Genomic DNA, 18688 nt, shown 5'->3' on the forward strand with positions numbered 1-18688 from the left:
GACGTCACATGGTATGGAATACCCCATTGGCCAGCTGGGCTGGCTGTCCTGATTATGTTCCCTCCCATCTTGTGTACCTAGCTCAGTCAGTAGGCACGGGAGCTGTCCTTGGACTAGGAGGGCACTTAGCAACAACTGAAAACATCAGTGTGTTATCAACATTCTCCTCATATTAAATCCAAAACACAGCACTAGGAAGAAATTTAACCCTATCCCTGCCGAAACTAGGACAGGGTCCCTTGGGAGACAGTCCTGAAGGGCAAAGGGGCCCAGGAAGGCTGGACGTTCTTCAAGAAGGAAGTCTTAAAGGCGCAGGAGCGGGCTGTCCCCATGTGCCGCAAGAAGAACGGGCGGGGAAGGCGACCGGCCTGGCTGAACGGGGAGCTCTGGCTGGGACTCAGGAAAAAAAGGAGAGTTTATCACTTGTGGAAGAAGGGGCAGGCAACTCAGGAAGAGTACAGGGATCGCGTTAGGTCGTGCAGAGAGGAAATTAGAAAGGCAAAAGCCCGGCTAGAACTCAACCTGGCCACTGTCGTGAGACACAACAAAAAATGTTTTTACAAGTATATTAATGACAAAAGGAGAGCCAAGGAGAATCTCCATCCTCTATTGGATGCGGGGGGGAACGTTGCCACCAAGGATGAGGAAAAGGCTGAGGTACTCAACGCCTTCTTTGCCTCAGTCTTTAGTAGTCAGAGTGGTTACACGCAGGGTACTCAGCCCCCTGAGCTGGAAGACAGGGACGGCGAGCAGGATAAACCCCCCATAATTCAAGAGGATGAAGTTAATGACCTGCTACGCCACCTGGATGCTCACAAGTCTATGGGGCCAGATGGGATCCACCCGAGGGTACTGAGGGAGCTGGCGGAGGAGCTTGCCGAGCCACTCTCCATCATTTACCAGCAGTCCTGGTTAACAGGGGAGGTCCCGGACGACTGGAGGCTTGCCAATGTGACGCCGATCTATAAGAAAGGCCGGAAGGAGGATCCGGGGAACTACAGGCCTGTCAGCCTGACCTCGGTGCCGGGGAAGATCATGGAGCGGTTGGTTTTGAGGGTGATCACGAGCCATGTCCGGGTCAACCAGGGGATCAGGCCCAGCCAGCGCGGGTTCATGGAAGGCAAGTCCTGCTTGACCAACCTGATCTCCTTCTATGACCAGGTGACCCGCCTAGTGGATGAGGGAAAGGCAGTGGATGTGGTCTACTTGGACTTCAGTAAAGCCTTTGACAGTCTCCCACAGCATTCTCCTAGAGAAGCTGGCGGCTCACGGCCTAGACAGGTACACTCTTCGCTGGGTAAAAAACTGGCTGGACGGCCGAGCCCAGAGAGTTGTGGTCAACGGAGTTAAATCCAGTTGGCGGCCGGTCACGAGCGGTGTTCCCCAGGGCTCAGTACTGGGGCCGGTCTTGTTCAATATCTTTATCAATGATCTGGACGAGGGGATCGAGTGCTCCCTCAGTAAGTTTGCAGACGACACCAAGTTGGGAGGGAGTGTTGATCTGCTGGAGGGTAGGAAGGCTCTACAGAGGGACCTGGACAGGCTGGATCGATGGGCCAAGGCCAACTGTATGAGGTTCAACAAGGCCAAGTGCCGGGTCCTGCACTTGGGCCACAACAACCCCATGCAACGCTACAGGCTTGGGGAAGAGTGGCTGGAAAGCTGCCCAGAGGAAAAGGACCTGGGGGTGCTGGTTGACAGCCGGCTGAACATGAGCCGGCAGTGTGCTCAGGTGGCCAAGAAGGCCAACGGCATCCTGGCCTGTATCAGAAATAGTGTGGCCAGCAGGACTAGGGAGGTGATCGTGCCCCTGTACTCGGCACTGGTGAGGCCGCACCTCGAATACTGTGTTCAGTTTTGGGCCCCTCACTACAAGAAGGACATGGAGGTGCTGGAGCGTGTCCAGAGGAGGGCAACGAAGCTGGTGAAGGGCCTGGAGGACAAGCCTTATGAGGAGCAGCTGAGGGAACTGGGGTTGTTTAGCCTGGAGAAGAGGAGGCTGAGGGGAGACCTCATCGTGCTCTACAACTACCTGGAAGGAGGTTGTAGCGAGGTGGGTGTTGGTCTCTTCTGCCAAGTAACTAGCGATAGGACGAGAGGAAATGGCCTCAAGTTGCGCCAAGGGAGGTTTAGATTGGACATTAGGAGAAATTTCTTTACTGAAAGAGTGGTCAGGCCTTGGAACAGGCTGCCCAGGGAAGTGGTGGAGTCACCATCCCTGGAGGTATTTAAAAGACGTGTAGATGAGGCCCTTAGGGACATGGTTTAGTGGGCATGGTGTGTTGGGTTGACGGTTGGACATGATGATCTTAGAGGTCTTTTCCAACCTGTATGATTCTATGATTCTACGATTCTATGAAATCCTTCTGAAGGCCGCTTTTGCCATAAACCAAAGTAAGGTCAAGGGACCTGCACAGGAGATCCACTTTTTAGGAATAAAATGGCAAGATGGACATCGTCAGATCCCAATGGATGTGATCAACAAAATAACAGCCATGTCCCCACCAACTAGCAAAAAGAAAACACAAGCTTTCTTAGGCATTGTGGGCTTTTGGAGAAGGCATATTCCAGATTACAGCCTGATCATAAGCCCTCTCTATCAAGAGACCCGGAAGAAGAACGACTTCAAATGGGGCCCTGAGCAACAACAAGAGAAGAATGTTGATAACACAGTGATGTTTTCAGTTGTTGCTAAGTACTCTCCTAGTCCAAGGAGAGCTCCCATGCCTGCTGACTGAGCTAGGTACACAAGATGGGAGGGAACATAATCAGGACAGCCAGCCCAGCTGGCCAACGGGGTATTCCATACCATGTGACATCATGCTGAGTATATGAACGGTAGGCGTGATCCAGGAAGTAGCGATCGCTACTTGGTTATCGGTCAGCGCGTGTGGTGAGCAATTGCATTCTGCATCACCCATTTTGTATATGCTATCATTATCATTATTCTTATTTTCCATTTTCTGTTCTATTAAACTGTCTTTATCTCAGCCCAGGAGTAACCCAGACTGTCTTCCCCAGCATATTTCTTATGTGCACGACAGGGACTTTATCCCCATCTACAGTACGTCAGGGCTTTGATTGGGCAGGGCCAGCTCGATTGAAAGATCCCCTGGTGTTGACTAACGATGTGGCTTTTGCTAAATGTGTGTCCCAATGCTTGAATGTCCCACCACCCATTGCCCTCAGTGTAGTCTTTAACAGTCCGTTGTATCGTTCGATTTTCCCAGAGGCTGGTGCATGATAGGGGATGTGATATACCCAGTCAATGCCATGCTCTTTGGCCCAGGTGTCTATGAGGGTGTTTCGGAAATGAGTCCCTTTGTCTGACTCAATTCTTTCTGGGGTGCCGTGTTACTCCTGCCTCGGGCAAAGGAAAACCTATTCGTGGGACTGCTTTTGCTCAAGGACCTGGGTGCACTTGGTGGGTAATGCGAAAGGATGGGGAAGTTCGGTGTGTACTTCTCGTGGTTTAACCTGGCAGGCCGCCAAAGCCCACGCAGCCGCTTGCTCACTGTCCCTCCCCGGTGGGACAGGGAGAGAATCGGAAAGGTGAGAGTGAGAAAAACTCGTGGACTGAGATAAAGACAGTTTAATCATAGAATCATAGAATCAAAAAGGTTGGAAAAGACCTCTAAGATCATCGAGTCCAACCGTCAACCCAACACCACCATACCCACTACACCATGTCCCTAAGCGCCTCATCTACACGTCTTTTAAATACTTTCAGGGATGGTGACTCAACCACTTCCCTGGGCAGCCTGTTCCAAGGCCTGACCACTCTTTCAGTAAAGAAATTTTTCCTAATGTCCAATCTAAACCTCCCTTGGCGCAACTTGAGGCCATTTCCTCTCGTCCTATCGCTAGTTACTTGGCAGAAGAGACCAACACCCACCTCGCTACAACCTCCTTTCAGGTAGTTGTAGAGCGCGATGAGGTCTCCCCTCAGCCTCCACTTCTCCAGACTGACTGATAACCAAGTAACGATCGCTACTTCCTGGATCACGCCTACCATTCATATACTGAACATGACGTCACATGGTATGGAATACCCCGTTGGCCAGCTGGGCTGGCTGTCCTGATTATGTTCCCTCCCATCTTGTGTACCTAGCTCAGTCAGTAGGCATGGGAGCTCTCCTTGGACTAGGAGGGCACTTAGCAACAACTGAAAACATCAGTGTGTTATCAACATTCTTCTCTTGTTGTTGCTCAGGGCCCCTTTTGAAATTGTTCTTCTTCCGGGTCACTTGATAGATGGGGCTTACGATCAGGCTGTAATCTGGAATATGCATTCTCCAAAAGCCCACAACGCCTAAGAAAGCTTGTGTTTCCTTTTTGCTAGTTGGTGGGGACATGGCTGTTATTTTGTTGATCAAATCCATTGGGATCTGACGACGTCCATCTTGCCATTTTATTCCTAAAAAGTGGATCTCCTGTGCAGGTCCCTTGACCTTACTTTGTTTTATGGCAGAAGTGGCCTTCAGAAGGATTTGAATTATTCTCTTCCCTTTCTCAAAAACTTCTTCTGCTGTGTTGACCCATACAATGATGTCATCAATGTATTGCAGGTGTTCTGGAGCCTCACCCTGTTCCAGTGCAGTGTGGATCAGTCCATGGCAAATGGTAGGGCTGTGTTTCCACCCCTGGGGCAGTCGATTTCAGGTGTACTGGATGCCCCTCCAAGCAAAAGCAAACTGTGGCCTGCACTCTGCCGCCAAAGGGATTGAGAAGAATGCATTGGCGATATTCATTGTGGCATACCACTTGGCTGCCTTTGACTCCAGTTCGTATTGAAGTTCTAGCATGTCTGGCATGGCAGCACTCAGTGGCGGCGTGACTTCGTTCAGGCCACGGTAGTCTACTGTTAGTCTCCACTCTCCATTGGACTTTCTCACTGTCCATATGGGACTGTGAAAGGGTGAGCGAGTCTTGCTGATCACTCCTTGCTCTCCAGTCGACGAATCAGCTCATGGATGGGAATCAGGGAATCTCGGTTGGTGCGATATTGTCACCGGAGCACCGTTGTGGTAGCGATTGGCACCTGCTGTTCTTCAACCCTCAGCAACCCCACAACAGAAAGGTCCTTTGAGAGACCAGGCAAGGTGGACAGCTGTTTAATTTCCTCCGTCTCCAGGGCAGCTATACCAAAAGCCCACCGGTACCCTTTTGGGTCCTTGAAATACCCTCTCCTGAGGTAGTCTATGCCAAGGATGCACGGAGCCTCTGGGCCAGTCACAATGGGGTGCTTCTGCCACTCCTTCCCCGTTAGGCTCACTTCGGCCTCCAATACAGTTAACTCTTGGGATCCCCCTGTCACTCCAGAAATCCAAATGGGTTCTGTCCCTTTATAGCTTGATGGCATCAGGGTACACTGTGCACCAGTGTCTACGAAAGCCTTATACTCCTGTGGCTCAGATGTGCCAGGCCATCGAATCCACACAGTCCAGTAAACCCGGTTGTCCCTTTCCTCCACCTGGCTGGAGGAAGGGCCCCTCTAGTCCTGGTCATAGTATCCATTTCTCACTTCTTGTAAATGCGAGTCAAGAATTTCTTTATTACAATCCAAAGTAAGATCAGCCCTTCTACTCTGTCTGGGGAACTGTTCACTGGAAACTGGACCGTCGTGAGACAGGTTTTTCCTGAAAACTGGAGCAGCATTTTTCCTGGGAGAACCCCCTTGTGTGATTGTTTTTCCTTGCAAGTCACGTACCCGTGCCTCTAGGGTCAAGGTAGGTTTTCCATCCCACTGCCTCATGTCCTCTCCGTGGTCACGCAGGTAAAACCACAGGGTGCCCCGTGGTGTGTACTTTCTATATCCTCTCTCTTGAGGAGAAGAACGCTGACTCCTAATGACTGAGATACTGGTCCGTACAGGTGGAGAGTAGAACATATCTTCCTCAAGTTGCTGGACCTTCCGGGACAGTTTCTCCACAGCCACGGGAGGAAGAGAGAGTTTCTTCATATTCCCGGAGTCTGCCAACCACATCATCCACCCTTGGTGCTTCTTCCTCTTTCCAGCACAGTACTGCCAACGAACTGGCATACGACGCTGGTGCGCTCCGTACCAACTTCCGCCACATGGGTCGCGTGCACTGGACTTCATCTGGATCTTTGGGTACTTGCTCGTCGTCCAGGCCACTATAAACCACCTCCAGCACACCTAGTTCTCTCAGGTACTGCATACCTCTCTCCATAGTGGTCCATTTGCCTGGGCGACATATAACATCTTCCTTGAAGGGATACCTTTCTTTCACGCCTGACAGCAGTCGCCTCCAGAGGCTGAGGGCCTGTGTCCCTTTTCCAATCGCCTTGTCAATGCCCCCTTCCCTAGCAAGGGATCCCAGCTGTTTGGCCTCCTGCCCCTCTAATTCCAGGCTACTGGCCCCATTATCCCAGCATCGGAGCAGCCAGGTAACAATATGCTCGCCTGGACGACGGCTGAAATCTTTCCGCATATCTCGCAGCTCACTCAGGGATAGGGATCGGGTGGTTTCCGTCTCGTTTATGAGTTCTTCCTCTTCCTCCTCCCCTCCTAGTGATGGCCCTGCTTTTCCATCATCCCTTTCTAAACGACCTGACTTCTGCTTCCAAGATTTCCTCTTCTGTACAGGGGCGACGGATACCAGCAAGGTTTGGTCCTCTGGTTCAGCTGTAGTGCCTGTTGCTGGGGTTTGGGTAGCTGCAGTGCTTGTTATGGGGGTTGGAGTAACTGTAGTGACTGTTGATGGTGTTTGAGTGGCTGCAGTGCCTGTGACGGGGGTTGGAGTACCTGCGGTGTCTGTCTCTGGGGTCTGAGTACCCACAGTGCCTGTTGCGGGGGTTGGAGTAACTGCGGTGACTTTTGCCGGGGTTTGAGTAGCCACAGTGCCTGTCGCAGGGGTTGGAGAAGCTACGGTGACTGTTACGGGGGTTTGAGTAGCCACAGTGGTTGTCGTGGGGGTTGAAGTAGCCGCAGTGCCTGTCGTGGTGGTTTGAGCAGCCACCGTGTCTGTTGCCAGGGATGATGTGCCGCCGCTCGCCGCTCCCGGGACCCCCCACTCTGCCCGCCCCGACGAGGCGCTGCCATTCGCCCTCCCTCTTTTCTTGTTGCTGAGGGTTGATCTCTGGACAGCATTCCTGAATACTTTTTTAACCCTAAACAAGGCCTGAACCACATTCAGGAGACATAGCAATAGGAACACGCTTGTTTGAACATCCCAAGGATATTCAAAATTCTCAGGGAATATTGTGGACATCTTCATGAAGAAAGAAGAAAAGGGAGTTTCTGACGATATGGAAGGGAAGATGAACAAGTGGGAGAAAGTGTCCCATCCTGTCTCCCACCTAAATTCATTCTCCAAGGAGAATGAACGAAGTGTAATTACTAATAGTTTCTAAGACGTGGTTCCCGAGGTAAAGAGGTGATGGCAGTGCTGAGTACAGATACCAGATTAGACTTATGACCAATGATTTTATCACCTCATAAAACAGCAGCAAAATGATAATCTTGGCCCAGTTCCGAATAATAATAAACAGCACAAAAGGGAACATATACTGCAAGCAAGGTATTACATAACCCAACATTGAGAGCCAGCCCCACAACTTTGAGAGCCAATACATCAACATTGTGACCAATCAATATAATGAATGCTTATAACCAATTTTGCCTTAACACGCTTTGGTCAGATCTATCGTTATCTCAACCCTTTGTGCCCCACGTTTGGCGCCTAAAAAGGACTGTTGTGGTTTAACCTGGCAGGCAGCCAAAGCCCACGCAGCCGCTCGCTCACTCCCCCTCCCCGGTGGGACGGGGAGAGAATCGGAAGGGTGAGAGTGAGAAAAACTCGTGGGCTGAGATAAAGACAGTTTAATGGAACAGGAAAGGGAAAATAATAATAATACTAATGATAGAATATACAAAATGAGTGATGCACAATGCAATTGCTCACCACCCGCGCTGACCGATAACCAAGTAGCGATCGGTACTTCCTGGATCACGCCTACCGTTCATATACTGAGCATGACGTCACATGGTATGGAATACCCCATTAGCCAGCTTGGCTGGCTGTCCTGATTATGTTCCCTCCCATCTTGTGTACCTAGCTCAGTCAGTAGGCACGGGAGCTGTCCTTGGACTAGGAGGGCACTTAGCAACAACTGAAAACAACAGTGTGTTATCAACATTCTCCTCATACTAAATCCAAAACACAGCACTAGGAAGAAATTTAACCCTATCCCAGCCAAAGCCATGACAGTACCTCAAGGGGATTTGATTTTGGGTGAAAATAGCCAATGAACTGAATTGTATGATGTTAATTGCTATATGATATTGTATATCATCACTTCTATGGTTGCTATCTATGGTATTGCAGTAAAAATCACCCAGATTAATGAAGAATGAACTCTGATGAAACCAAGTAAAGTGCAATGATGATAGAACCGGACGAGCACAGCAATACTGAAATGAGAACTGGCTTCAGGATGCAACAGTCCAACACCACACACCATTTCTCCTGCCCTGAAAGACTGTTATGACAGATGGAGCCCAAAGTCATGGCTTAAATGAACTCAATGGACATTTTAGAGGGATGGCCCATAGACTCAGGGAATGATATCTGTGTGTATATATATCAAAAGACAAGAAAGGTGGTGGTGATAATTGGAATGTGAGACCTAAGCATGACGTAGATAGTACAGAATAAGGGGTGGATACTGTCCTGGTTTCGGCTGGGATAGAGTTAAATTTCTTCCTAGTGCTGTGTTTTGGATTTAGTATGAGAAGAATGTTGATAACACACTGATGTTTTTAGTTGTTGCTAAGTACCGTGCTAGTCAAGGACTTTTCAGCTTCCCGTGCACAAGAGGCTGGGAGGGAGCATAGCCGGGACAGCTGGCCCAGCTGGCCAACGGGGTATTCCATACCATGTGACGTCATGCTCAGTATATGAACGGTAGGCGTGATCCAGGAAGTAGCGATCGCTGTTTTTTGGGCATTGCTCAGTGGGTACACTCATTTTCTGTATTCTATTTTTTTTTTCTTCCCTTCCTTTCTTGTTCTGTTAAACTGTCTTTATCTCAACCCATGAGTTTTTCGCACTCTTACCCTTTCGATTCTCTCCCTGTCCCACTGTGTGGTGGGGGGAGTGAGCGAGCGGCTGTGTGGTATTTGGCTGTCTGCCGGGTTAAACCACGACAATGGCTTTGCAGAATAGATTTTTTGTCTATGTATTACATTGTAAATGCTGATTCTTCGTTCCAGGAAAGAGTGAGAATCTTATCATGTCTGAAAGAAGCTACACAACTTAGAATTAAATGGGAGAAATTTGGAATCAAGAAAATGCTTTCTATCAGAGGAATATACATACCTAGTTATGTCCCAGTCAAATATCTAGAGCATCTGCATGTACCGGGATACATGTGTATGCAGGTTTCTTCCAAGGTTCAGATTCATATTAAGAGTGGGCCTGGTAACAGTGACTGATAAGTTTGCCTGATATGTCCTATTAAAAGAATTTTATTTTTTATAATTTCACTTATAAACATTGGTGAAACTGGCAGATTGAGCTGAAAGTTTTTATTCTGACTCATTATAACTTGTTGGAGAAAATTAAATTCAAACTAGTCTTATTTTGAAAGGTGTATCTAGAAAAAGAATAAACATGCTGTTTATCACCTGTTGAAAATTTCTAGCAGTGTCTTCTTTTTTTTGAAGCTGTAATGGTTTTTTTTTAAGTCCTATTGTATAAGAATTGCAGTTTAAGAAGTCTAAGGAGGAAACATAAGCAGCATAAGAAGCAGAAACTTATGTTTGGCAGGGTGCTGAAAACAATTTTCTTATCCTCCTCATCTTTGAAAAAATTGTTTACATGAAACCACTACTGAGTTTAACAGCTAATATTTCAGAAGGCCCTGAGGTACGCTCCAGGGCTGAACAGGCTTTTCTGCTCTGATTTACTGCGTATTTCTAAGGCTTCGTACTTGACCTCACAGTGGGAATACTTCCTCCCCACGCTCTTGGGTGACTTGCTGCAGGTAAACAGACTACACGTTCTGAAAGCAGAGCTCTCCTGTGGGGGAGGCGGAAGAGGGAGAGAAGGGCACCAAGGAGGAAGACTCGGATTGGCTGGTATTCTGCTCCGGGACGGGGAGAGACAGTGCAGGGTTCTTTCTGGATCTCAGTAGGAAAGGCCCAATAAGAAATGACTTACTAAAATAGCTGTTGTCATGGTTTAAACCCAGCCGGCAGCTAAGCACCATACAGCTGCTCACTCACTCCCCCAGAGTGGGATGCGGGAGAGAATCAGAAGGGTAAAAGTGAGAAAACTCGTGGGTTGAGATAAAGACAATATAATAGGTAAAGCAAAAGCCATGCGCACAAGCAAAGCAAAACAAGGAATTCATTCACCACTTCCCGTTGGCAGGCAGGTGTTCAGCCATCTCCAGGAAAGCAGGGCTCCATCACACGTAACGGTGACTCAGGAAGAAAAACGCCATCACTCCGAACGTCCCCCCTTCCTTCTTCTTCCCCCAGCTTTATATGCTGAGCATGACGTCATATGATATGGAATATCCCTTTGGTCAGTTGGGGTCAGCTGTCCCAGCTGTGTCCCCTCCCAACTTCTTCTACACCCCCAGCCTACTCGCTGGGGGGGCGGTATGAGAAGCAGAAAAGGCCTTGACTCTGTATAAGCACTGCTCAGCAATAATGAAAAACATCCCTGTATTATCAACACTCTTTTCATCACAAATCCAAAACATAGCCCCATACTAGCTGCTATGAAGAAAATTAACTCTATCCCAGCCAAAAGCAGCACATTTTTCACCCCTTATTCCATACCATTTACGTCATGCTCAGGTCTCACACTATCCAATACATTCTCATAACCCACCACCCCCCTTCCCATCCTTTAATATACTACAGAGATATCATTCCCTTAGTCTATGGACCACCTCTGTAAAATGTCCGTAAAATGTCCACACATATACACAAAATGTCCACTGAGTTCATATATGTCATGGTTTAACCCCATCCAGCAACTAAACACCACGCAGCCGCTTGCTCACCCCCCAACTCCGGTAGGATGGGGGAGAGAATCGGGAAGGCACAAGCAGGAAAACTCACGGGTTGAGATAAAAACAAAGTAGAACAGTAATAAAAACAATTATAACAACAATAACAGAATATACAATGCAGGCGATGCACAATGCAACTGCTCACCAGCCGCCGACGGCGTATTGCAAAGGGGGGATGCCCTATCCCAGTTTTTATACTGAGCATGATATCACATGGTATAGAATACCCCATTGGCCAGCTGGGTCAACCGCCCTGGCTATGCTCCACTCCCCCAGCTTCCCCTGCACTTGGGACAGTATGGGAGGCCGAAAAGTCCCCCAGATCAAGCACCACCCAGCAACAAGCAAAGCATCAATGGGCCATCAACGCTCCTCTCATACCAAACCCAAAAACCAGAACCCCCTGACAGCTACTGGGAAGAAAGTTAACTCTGTCCCAGCCGGAACCAGGACAATATCCACCCCTTATACTATACCATATACATCATGCCCAGGTCTCACATTTTCCAATACATTCCAATTAGTCATCACCACTTCTCCTGCCTTTTGATATATACACAGAGATATCATTCCCTTAGTCTATGGGCTATCCCTCTAAAATGTCCATTGAGTTCATTTAGGCCATGACTTTGGGCTCCATCTGTCATAACAGTCTTTCAGGGCAGGAGAGATGGTGTATGGTGTTGGACTGTTGCATGCTGAAGCCAGTTCTGGTTCCACTGTCGCTGCGCTCGTCCGGATCTATCATTGTTGCACTTTGCTTGGTTTCATCAGAGTTCATTCTTCATTAATCTGGGTGATTTTTACTGCAATACTGTTGATAGCAACCATAGAAGTGATGAAATACAATATCATATAGCAATTAACATCATCCAATTCAGTTCATTGGCTATTTTCACCCAAAACCAAATCCCCTTGAGGTACACACCGGACTTCCCCATCCTTTCGCATTACCCACCAAGTGCACCCAGGTCCTTGAGCAAAAGCAATCCCACGGATGGGTTTTCCCTTGCCAGAGGCAGGAGTAACCCAGACTGTCTTCCCCAGCATATTTCTTATGTGCATGACAGGGACTTTATCCCCCTCTACAGTACGTAAGAGTTTTGATTGGGCAGGGCCAGCTCGTATGACAGATCCCCTGGTGTTGACTAACCAGGTGGCTTTTGCTAAATGTGTATACCAAAGCTTGAATGTCCCACCACCCATTGCTCTCAGCGTAGTCTTTAGCAGTCCATTGTATCGTTCGATTTTCCCAGAGGCTGGTGCATGATAGGGGATGTGATATACCCACTCAATGCCATGCTCTTTGGCCCAGGTGTCTATGAGGGTGTTTCGGAAATGAGTCCCGTTGTCTGACTCAATTCTTTCTGGAGTGCCATGTCGCCATAAGACTTGTTTTTCAAGGCCCAGGATGGTGTTCCGGGCGGTGGCATGGGGTACAGGATATATTTTTAGCTATCCGGTGGTTGCTTCCACCATGGTGAGCACATAGCGCTTGCCGTGGCAGGTTTGTGGGAGTGTGATATGATCAATCTGCCAGGCCTCCCCATATTTATATTTCAACCATCGTCCTCCATACAAGAGAGGCTTTACTTGCTTGGCTTGCTTGATTGCAGCGCATGTTTCACATCCATGGATAACCTGTGCAATAGCGTCCATGGTCAAGTCCACCCCTCGATCACGAGCCCATCTATATGTTGCGTCTCTTCCTTAATGGCCTAAGGTGTCATGGGCCCACTAAGCTATAAATAATTCGCCCTTATGTTGCCAGTCCAGATCCACCTGAGCCACTTCAATCTTGGCAGCCTGGTCCACCTGCTGGTTGTTTTGGTGTTCTTCAGTGGCCCGACTCTTGGGTACGTGAGCATCTACGTGACGTACTTTTACAGTCAGGTTCTCTACCCGGGCAGCAATATCTTGCCACAGTGCGGCAGCCCAGATGGGTTTACCTCTGTGCTGCCAGTTGTTCTGCTTCCACTGCTGCAACCACCCCCACAGGGCATTTGCCACCATCCATGAGTCAGTATAGAGATAAAGTACTGGCCATTTTTTCTCGTTCAGCAATATCCAAAGCCAGCTGGATGGCTTTCACCTCTGCAAACTGGCTCGATTCACCTTCTCCTTCAGCAGTTTCTGCAACTTGGCGTATAACACTCCATACAGCAGCTTACCACCTCCGATGCTTTCCCACAAGACGACAGGACCCATCAGTGAACAGGGCATATTGCTTCTCGTTTTCTGGTAGTTTATTATACAGTGGGGCCTCTTCAGAACACGTCACCTCCTCCTCTGGGGATATTCCAAAATCTTTGCCTTCTGGCCTGTTCATGGTCACTTCCAAGATTCCTGGGTGACTGGGGTTTCCTATTCGGGCCCGTTGTGTGGTCAGTGCGACCTGCTTACCCCACGTAGCATCGGTTGCATGATGTGTAGAGGGGACCCTCCCTTTGAACATCCAGCCCAGCACCGGCAGTCGGGGTACCAGGAGGAGCTGTGCTTCAGTACCAACCACTTCCGAAGCAGCTCGAGTCCCTTCATATGCTGCCAATATCTCTTTCTCAGTTGGAGTGTAGCGGGCCTCGGATCCTCTGTATCCCCGACTCCAGAACCCTAAGGGTCGACCTCGAGTCTCCCCTGGTGCTTTCTGCCAGAGGCTCTAGGTAGGGCCATTCTCCCTGGCTGCGGTGTAGAGCACATTCTTTACATCTTGTCCTGCCCGGACTGGCCCAAGGGCTACTGCATGAACTATCTCCCATTTAATTTGTTCAAAGGCTTATTGTTGCTCAGGGCCCCATTTGAAATCATTCTTCTTCCTGGTCACGTGATAGAGAGGGCTTACAATCAGGCTGTAATCTGGAATATGCATTCTCCAAAAGCAGGCTTCAGAAGGATTTGGACTATTCTCTCCCATTTCTCAAAAACTTTTTCTGCTGTGCTGCCCCACAGAATGATGTCATCAATGTATTGCAGGTGTTCTGGAGCCTCACCCTGTTCCAGTGCGGTGTGGATCAGTCCATGGCAAATGGTAGGGCTGTGTTTCCACCCCTGGGGCAGTCGGTTCCAGGTGTACTGGACGCCCCTCCAAGTGAAAGCAACCTGTGGCCTGCACTCTGCCGCCAAAGGGATTGAGAAGAACGCATTGGTGATATCATTTGTGGCATACCACTTGGCTGCCTTTGACTCCAGTTCGTATTGGAGTTCTAGCATGTCCGGCATGGCAGCACTCAGTGGCGGCGTGACTTCGTTCAGGCCACGGTAGTCTACTGTTAGTCTCCCCTCTCTATTAGACTTTCTCACTGGCCGTATGGGACTGTTAAAGGGTGAGCGAGTATTGCTGATCACTCCTTGGCTCTCCAGTCGATGAATCAGCTCATGGATGGGAATCAGGAAATCTCGGTTGGTACAATATTGCTGCCAGTGCACCGCTGTGGTAGCGATTGGTACCTGCTGTTCTTGGACCCTTAGGAACCCCATAACAGAAGGGTCCTCCGAGAGACCAGGCAAGGTGGACAGCTGTTTAATTTCCTCCGTCTCCAGGGCAGCTATACCAAAAGCCCACCGGTACCCTTTTGGGTCCTTGAAATACCCTCTCCTGAGGTAGTCTATGCCAAGGATGCACGGAGCCTCTGGGCCAGTCACAATGGGGTGCTTCTGCCACTCCTTCCCAGTCAGGCTCACTTTGGCCTCCAATACAGTTAACTCTTGGGATCCCCTTGTCACTCCAGAAATACAGATGGGTTCTGCCCCTTTATAGCTTGATGGCATCAGGGTACACTGTGCACCGGTGTCTACGAGAGCCTTATACTCCTGTGGCTCTGATGTGCCAGGCCATCGAATCCACACAGTCCAGTAAACCCGGTTGTCCCTTTCCTCCACCTGGCTGGAGGCAGGGCCCCTCTAGTCCTGGTCATTATATTAGCTACCCACTTCTTGTAAGCACAAATCAGAAGTCCCTTTATTAAGATCGGAAGTGGAATCAGCCCTTCTACTCTTTCTGGGGAACTGCTCACCGGAGACTGGAGCAGCAGTTTTCCTGGAAGGACCCCCTCGTGTGATTGTTTTTTCTTGCAAGTCACGTACCCATGCCTCCAGGGTCGAGGTAGATTTTCAATCCCGCTTCCTCATGTCCTCTCCGTGGTCACGGAGGGAAAACCACAGGGTGCCCCAGGGGGTGTACCCATGATATCTCCTCTCTTGAGCATAAGGACGCTTACTCCTAATGGCTGAGATACTGGCCCGTGGAGGTGGGGAGCAGGACATATCCTCTTTGAGTTGCTGGACCTCCCGGGACAGTTTCTCCATAGCAGAGACACAGGCCCATAGGGAGGAAGAGAGACTTTCTTTGTATTGCCGGATTTGGCCAGCCAGTTCATCAACCGTTTGTTCCTGTCCTTTTTTCCAGGTCATTATTGCCAATGAGTTTCCATGCGACGCTGGTGCGCTCTGTTCAAACTTCCGCCACATGGGTCGGGTGCATTTGACTTCATCTGGATCTTAGGGTAAGTGCTCGTTGTTCAGGTCATCATAAATCACTTCCAGCACGGCTAATTCCCTCAGGTACTGGATACCTCTCTCCATGGTGGTGAAACGAAGAAGTTCCTGAGAAACTCTCTAAGACTCAATTTGGAGTTTTAGAAAGCAGGTATTCTTTATTGCAGCACTGGACGCACAGGGGATTGCTCCACCTAGTGTGCGTGCCAAATCACTTAACCGTAGAAGTTATATACAGTTAGAGTATACATATTCATTACATTTTCCAGAATTCATTAACATATGCAAAAGTCTCAGTCTTCACGCATGCTTAGGTTTAGCTCCTGTTTAATTAGTGCAGTTCTCACTAGCACCACCCTCTTATCTATTCTACTCAAGATACGAGGTTGGCCTCCTTATCTAGGATACTAAGTTTCAAGGCCTTTTTATCTACTATGTGTCAGGTCGGCCTATTCACAAGGTGTTCCTAACCATCTGCATCATTTCAACCAAAGAACTGTAAATCTCTTCATTGTTCCTTCCTATTTGACGTTAATCCCTATCAATCCCTCCTTTTCTTTTGAGGGTATATAGTTAAATCTATATCCCTCAATAAATTAAGCTCCTTTGAGGCTATAGAAGGAGAACTTCACTGTAGTTCCTCTTATATTAGTCTCACCTTCTCAGAACTTTGGTTTCCAATTATAGAACAACATTTCCAAAAACACTGTATTATTACATATATGTAAGCAAAGCCCAATATAGCAATCAAAAGAATACCTAATTACTTTATCACCCATTGACTAAGGTCGGGAATCCAGGAGGTTAACCTTTTGAATGTTTCCCCAAGTCCATATGAAGTGTCATCTTTCTGTATTTCATGGAGCAATTTTGTCTGTTTCCAAATTTCTTCTAAATCAGCAGAAATTCTACCACTTTGATCTACGTATACACAACAGCTTGTGTTTAGCATTGTGCATACTCCTCCTTGAGAGGTTAACATCATGTCCAAAGCCATTCTATTCTGGAGGCTTATTTCTGCCAATTCAGACACTTCTTCCTGCAAGGCCTTTATAGCATCATAGGTTTCATTCCCAATTTTCTCAACCATAGCAGATATATTTACTATAGCTTTCTTTCATTCACCAACTCCTAACCATGGGAGAAACCATCGTGCAAAAGAATGGAACCCAGTGGGTCTATCTACTAATGGGTTATTTCCAGCTCTCTTACTTCTTCGAAGATAAGTTCTTTTAGCCACATTTTAGACTCTAATTTCTCAACCACAGTAATGTGTGGTACTACTGCTCCCAAAGCACATATCTCTGACCAATTTGGTGGCAAGACCTTACGGGCCTTGTTTCCATAAATCTAATACCAACTTCTTCCTTCAGGTACCGGCCATTCAAAAGATTCAAAAGGTCTTAAACCTCCAATATTTATGGTCTTATTACAATCAGAATAATTTCCAACAAAGTCAGTCTTTGTTAGGCACCTGATTTTGTCCATTCCTTTTGGGGGGTTACACCGTTGTACACAGGTACAATATTTTTGTTCTGGAGTTGGGGTCTCAATTATCCATTCCTGTTCTTTCATCTCCCTACTTACATTAAAAGAAGTGTTTACCCACAGAGTGTTCCAAGATATACTAGCTGGTATAGGGATTCCACTTAAGGGAACTCCCTTCTTTGAATGCTCCGGAAAATGAGTACAAGCCCAACAATCTGACTTACTAGCAATATGGACTGTTCTTTGTAACAAGTCTATATGTAGGTTTCCTTTCCATGGATTCCCTGACCCCTCATGGAATAGTTCTATCCAAAAGCAACAAAGGAATATCAAGTCTCTTAGTGTTTTCATTCCTTACTCAAAAGTTAATATCAGTGTATGATACGTCAAAGTTCCAAGTGCAATTTACTGCATTCGAGAGTTTCAACTTTAATGGTCCTGTCCTCTCAGAAGTCCATTCTCCTGGTGGAGCTTTCTTCACACGAGAACAGTGTATCCAGGGTGTCTGCTCTTTGGTCTTGATTGCAGTAAAGGTCATCAGCAACACCTGGAACGGTCCCTTCCACTTTTCTTCCAGTGGTTGACCTGCAAAAACTTTGACATAAACCCAATCTCCTGGCTTAAAAGGGTGAATCGGTTGGTCTAGGCCTCTAGCTCTGGTTCCTAAAACAACTTTTTCTATTTGACCCAATTGTTTTCCTAGAGCAATCATATATTGTTGCAGATATCCTTCTCCTAACTGATTCAAATCTTCTCCTCTATATTGCAATTGGTATGGCCTTCCTAATAGGATTTCAAAAGGACTTATACTTTCCTTAGTTCTCGGTTTTGTTCTAATCCTAAGCAACGCAAGTGGAAGCGCTTGATACCAATATAGATTAGTTTCTTGACAAATTTTAGCTAGTTGTTGTTTTATCAAATGATTCATCTTCTCAACCTGCCCACTTGCTTGGGGTTGATGCGGCGTATGTAACTGCCACTCAATCCCCAGCATTTTACTAAGTTGTTGAACTATTTGTGTGCAAAAGTGAGTACCTCTATCTGATGATATTACTGCTGGTATTCCAAATCGAGGTATGATTTCATTCAGCAATACTCGGATGACTTCTCGAGCTTTGTTTGTTCTGCAAGGGAAGGCTTCTGACCAACCTGAGAACCTGAGAATGTGTCTGTTGACACTAAGTACCGATACCCCCCTTTTCTTGGGAGTTCGGAAAAGTCTATTTGCCATTGTTGCCCTGGGATGTTACCCTTTCCAATTGTCCCTACCTGTACCCTATTGGTTGTATTAGGATTGTTTTTCAAACAAATTTCACACTGCTGCGTCACTTGTTTCACCACAGTATACAAATTGCGACCTACTATTCTTTTGTTTAGATCCTTATACAAAGCATCTGCTCCCCAATGAGTTTTGCTGTGCTCATCTGAAATTAGTTTCCACAATATTCTAGAGGGTATTATAATATGTCTATCTGGTGTATATACCCATCCATCATCTTTTTCTTTCCCTCCTAAATCGTCAATCAAATTCTTATCTTCCTTTGAATATCTTTCAGAGCCTAAATTTAATTTTAATACTTGAAATTTACCATCTGGAATCAAAGCCAATGCCTCAACTTCCGTCCTTTCTGTGGCTTGTCTGGCCTCATAGTCTGCC

This window comes from Calonectris borealis, chromosome W (assembly GCF_964195595.1).
Source record: "Calonectris borealis chromosome W, bCalBor7.hap1.2, whole genome shotgun sequence".
Lineage (NCBI taxonomy): Eukaryota > Metazoa > Chordata > Aves > Procellariiformes > Procellariidae > Calonectris > Calonectris borealis.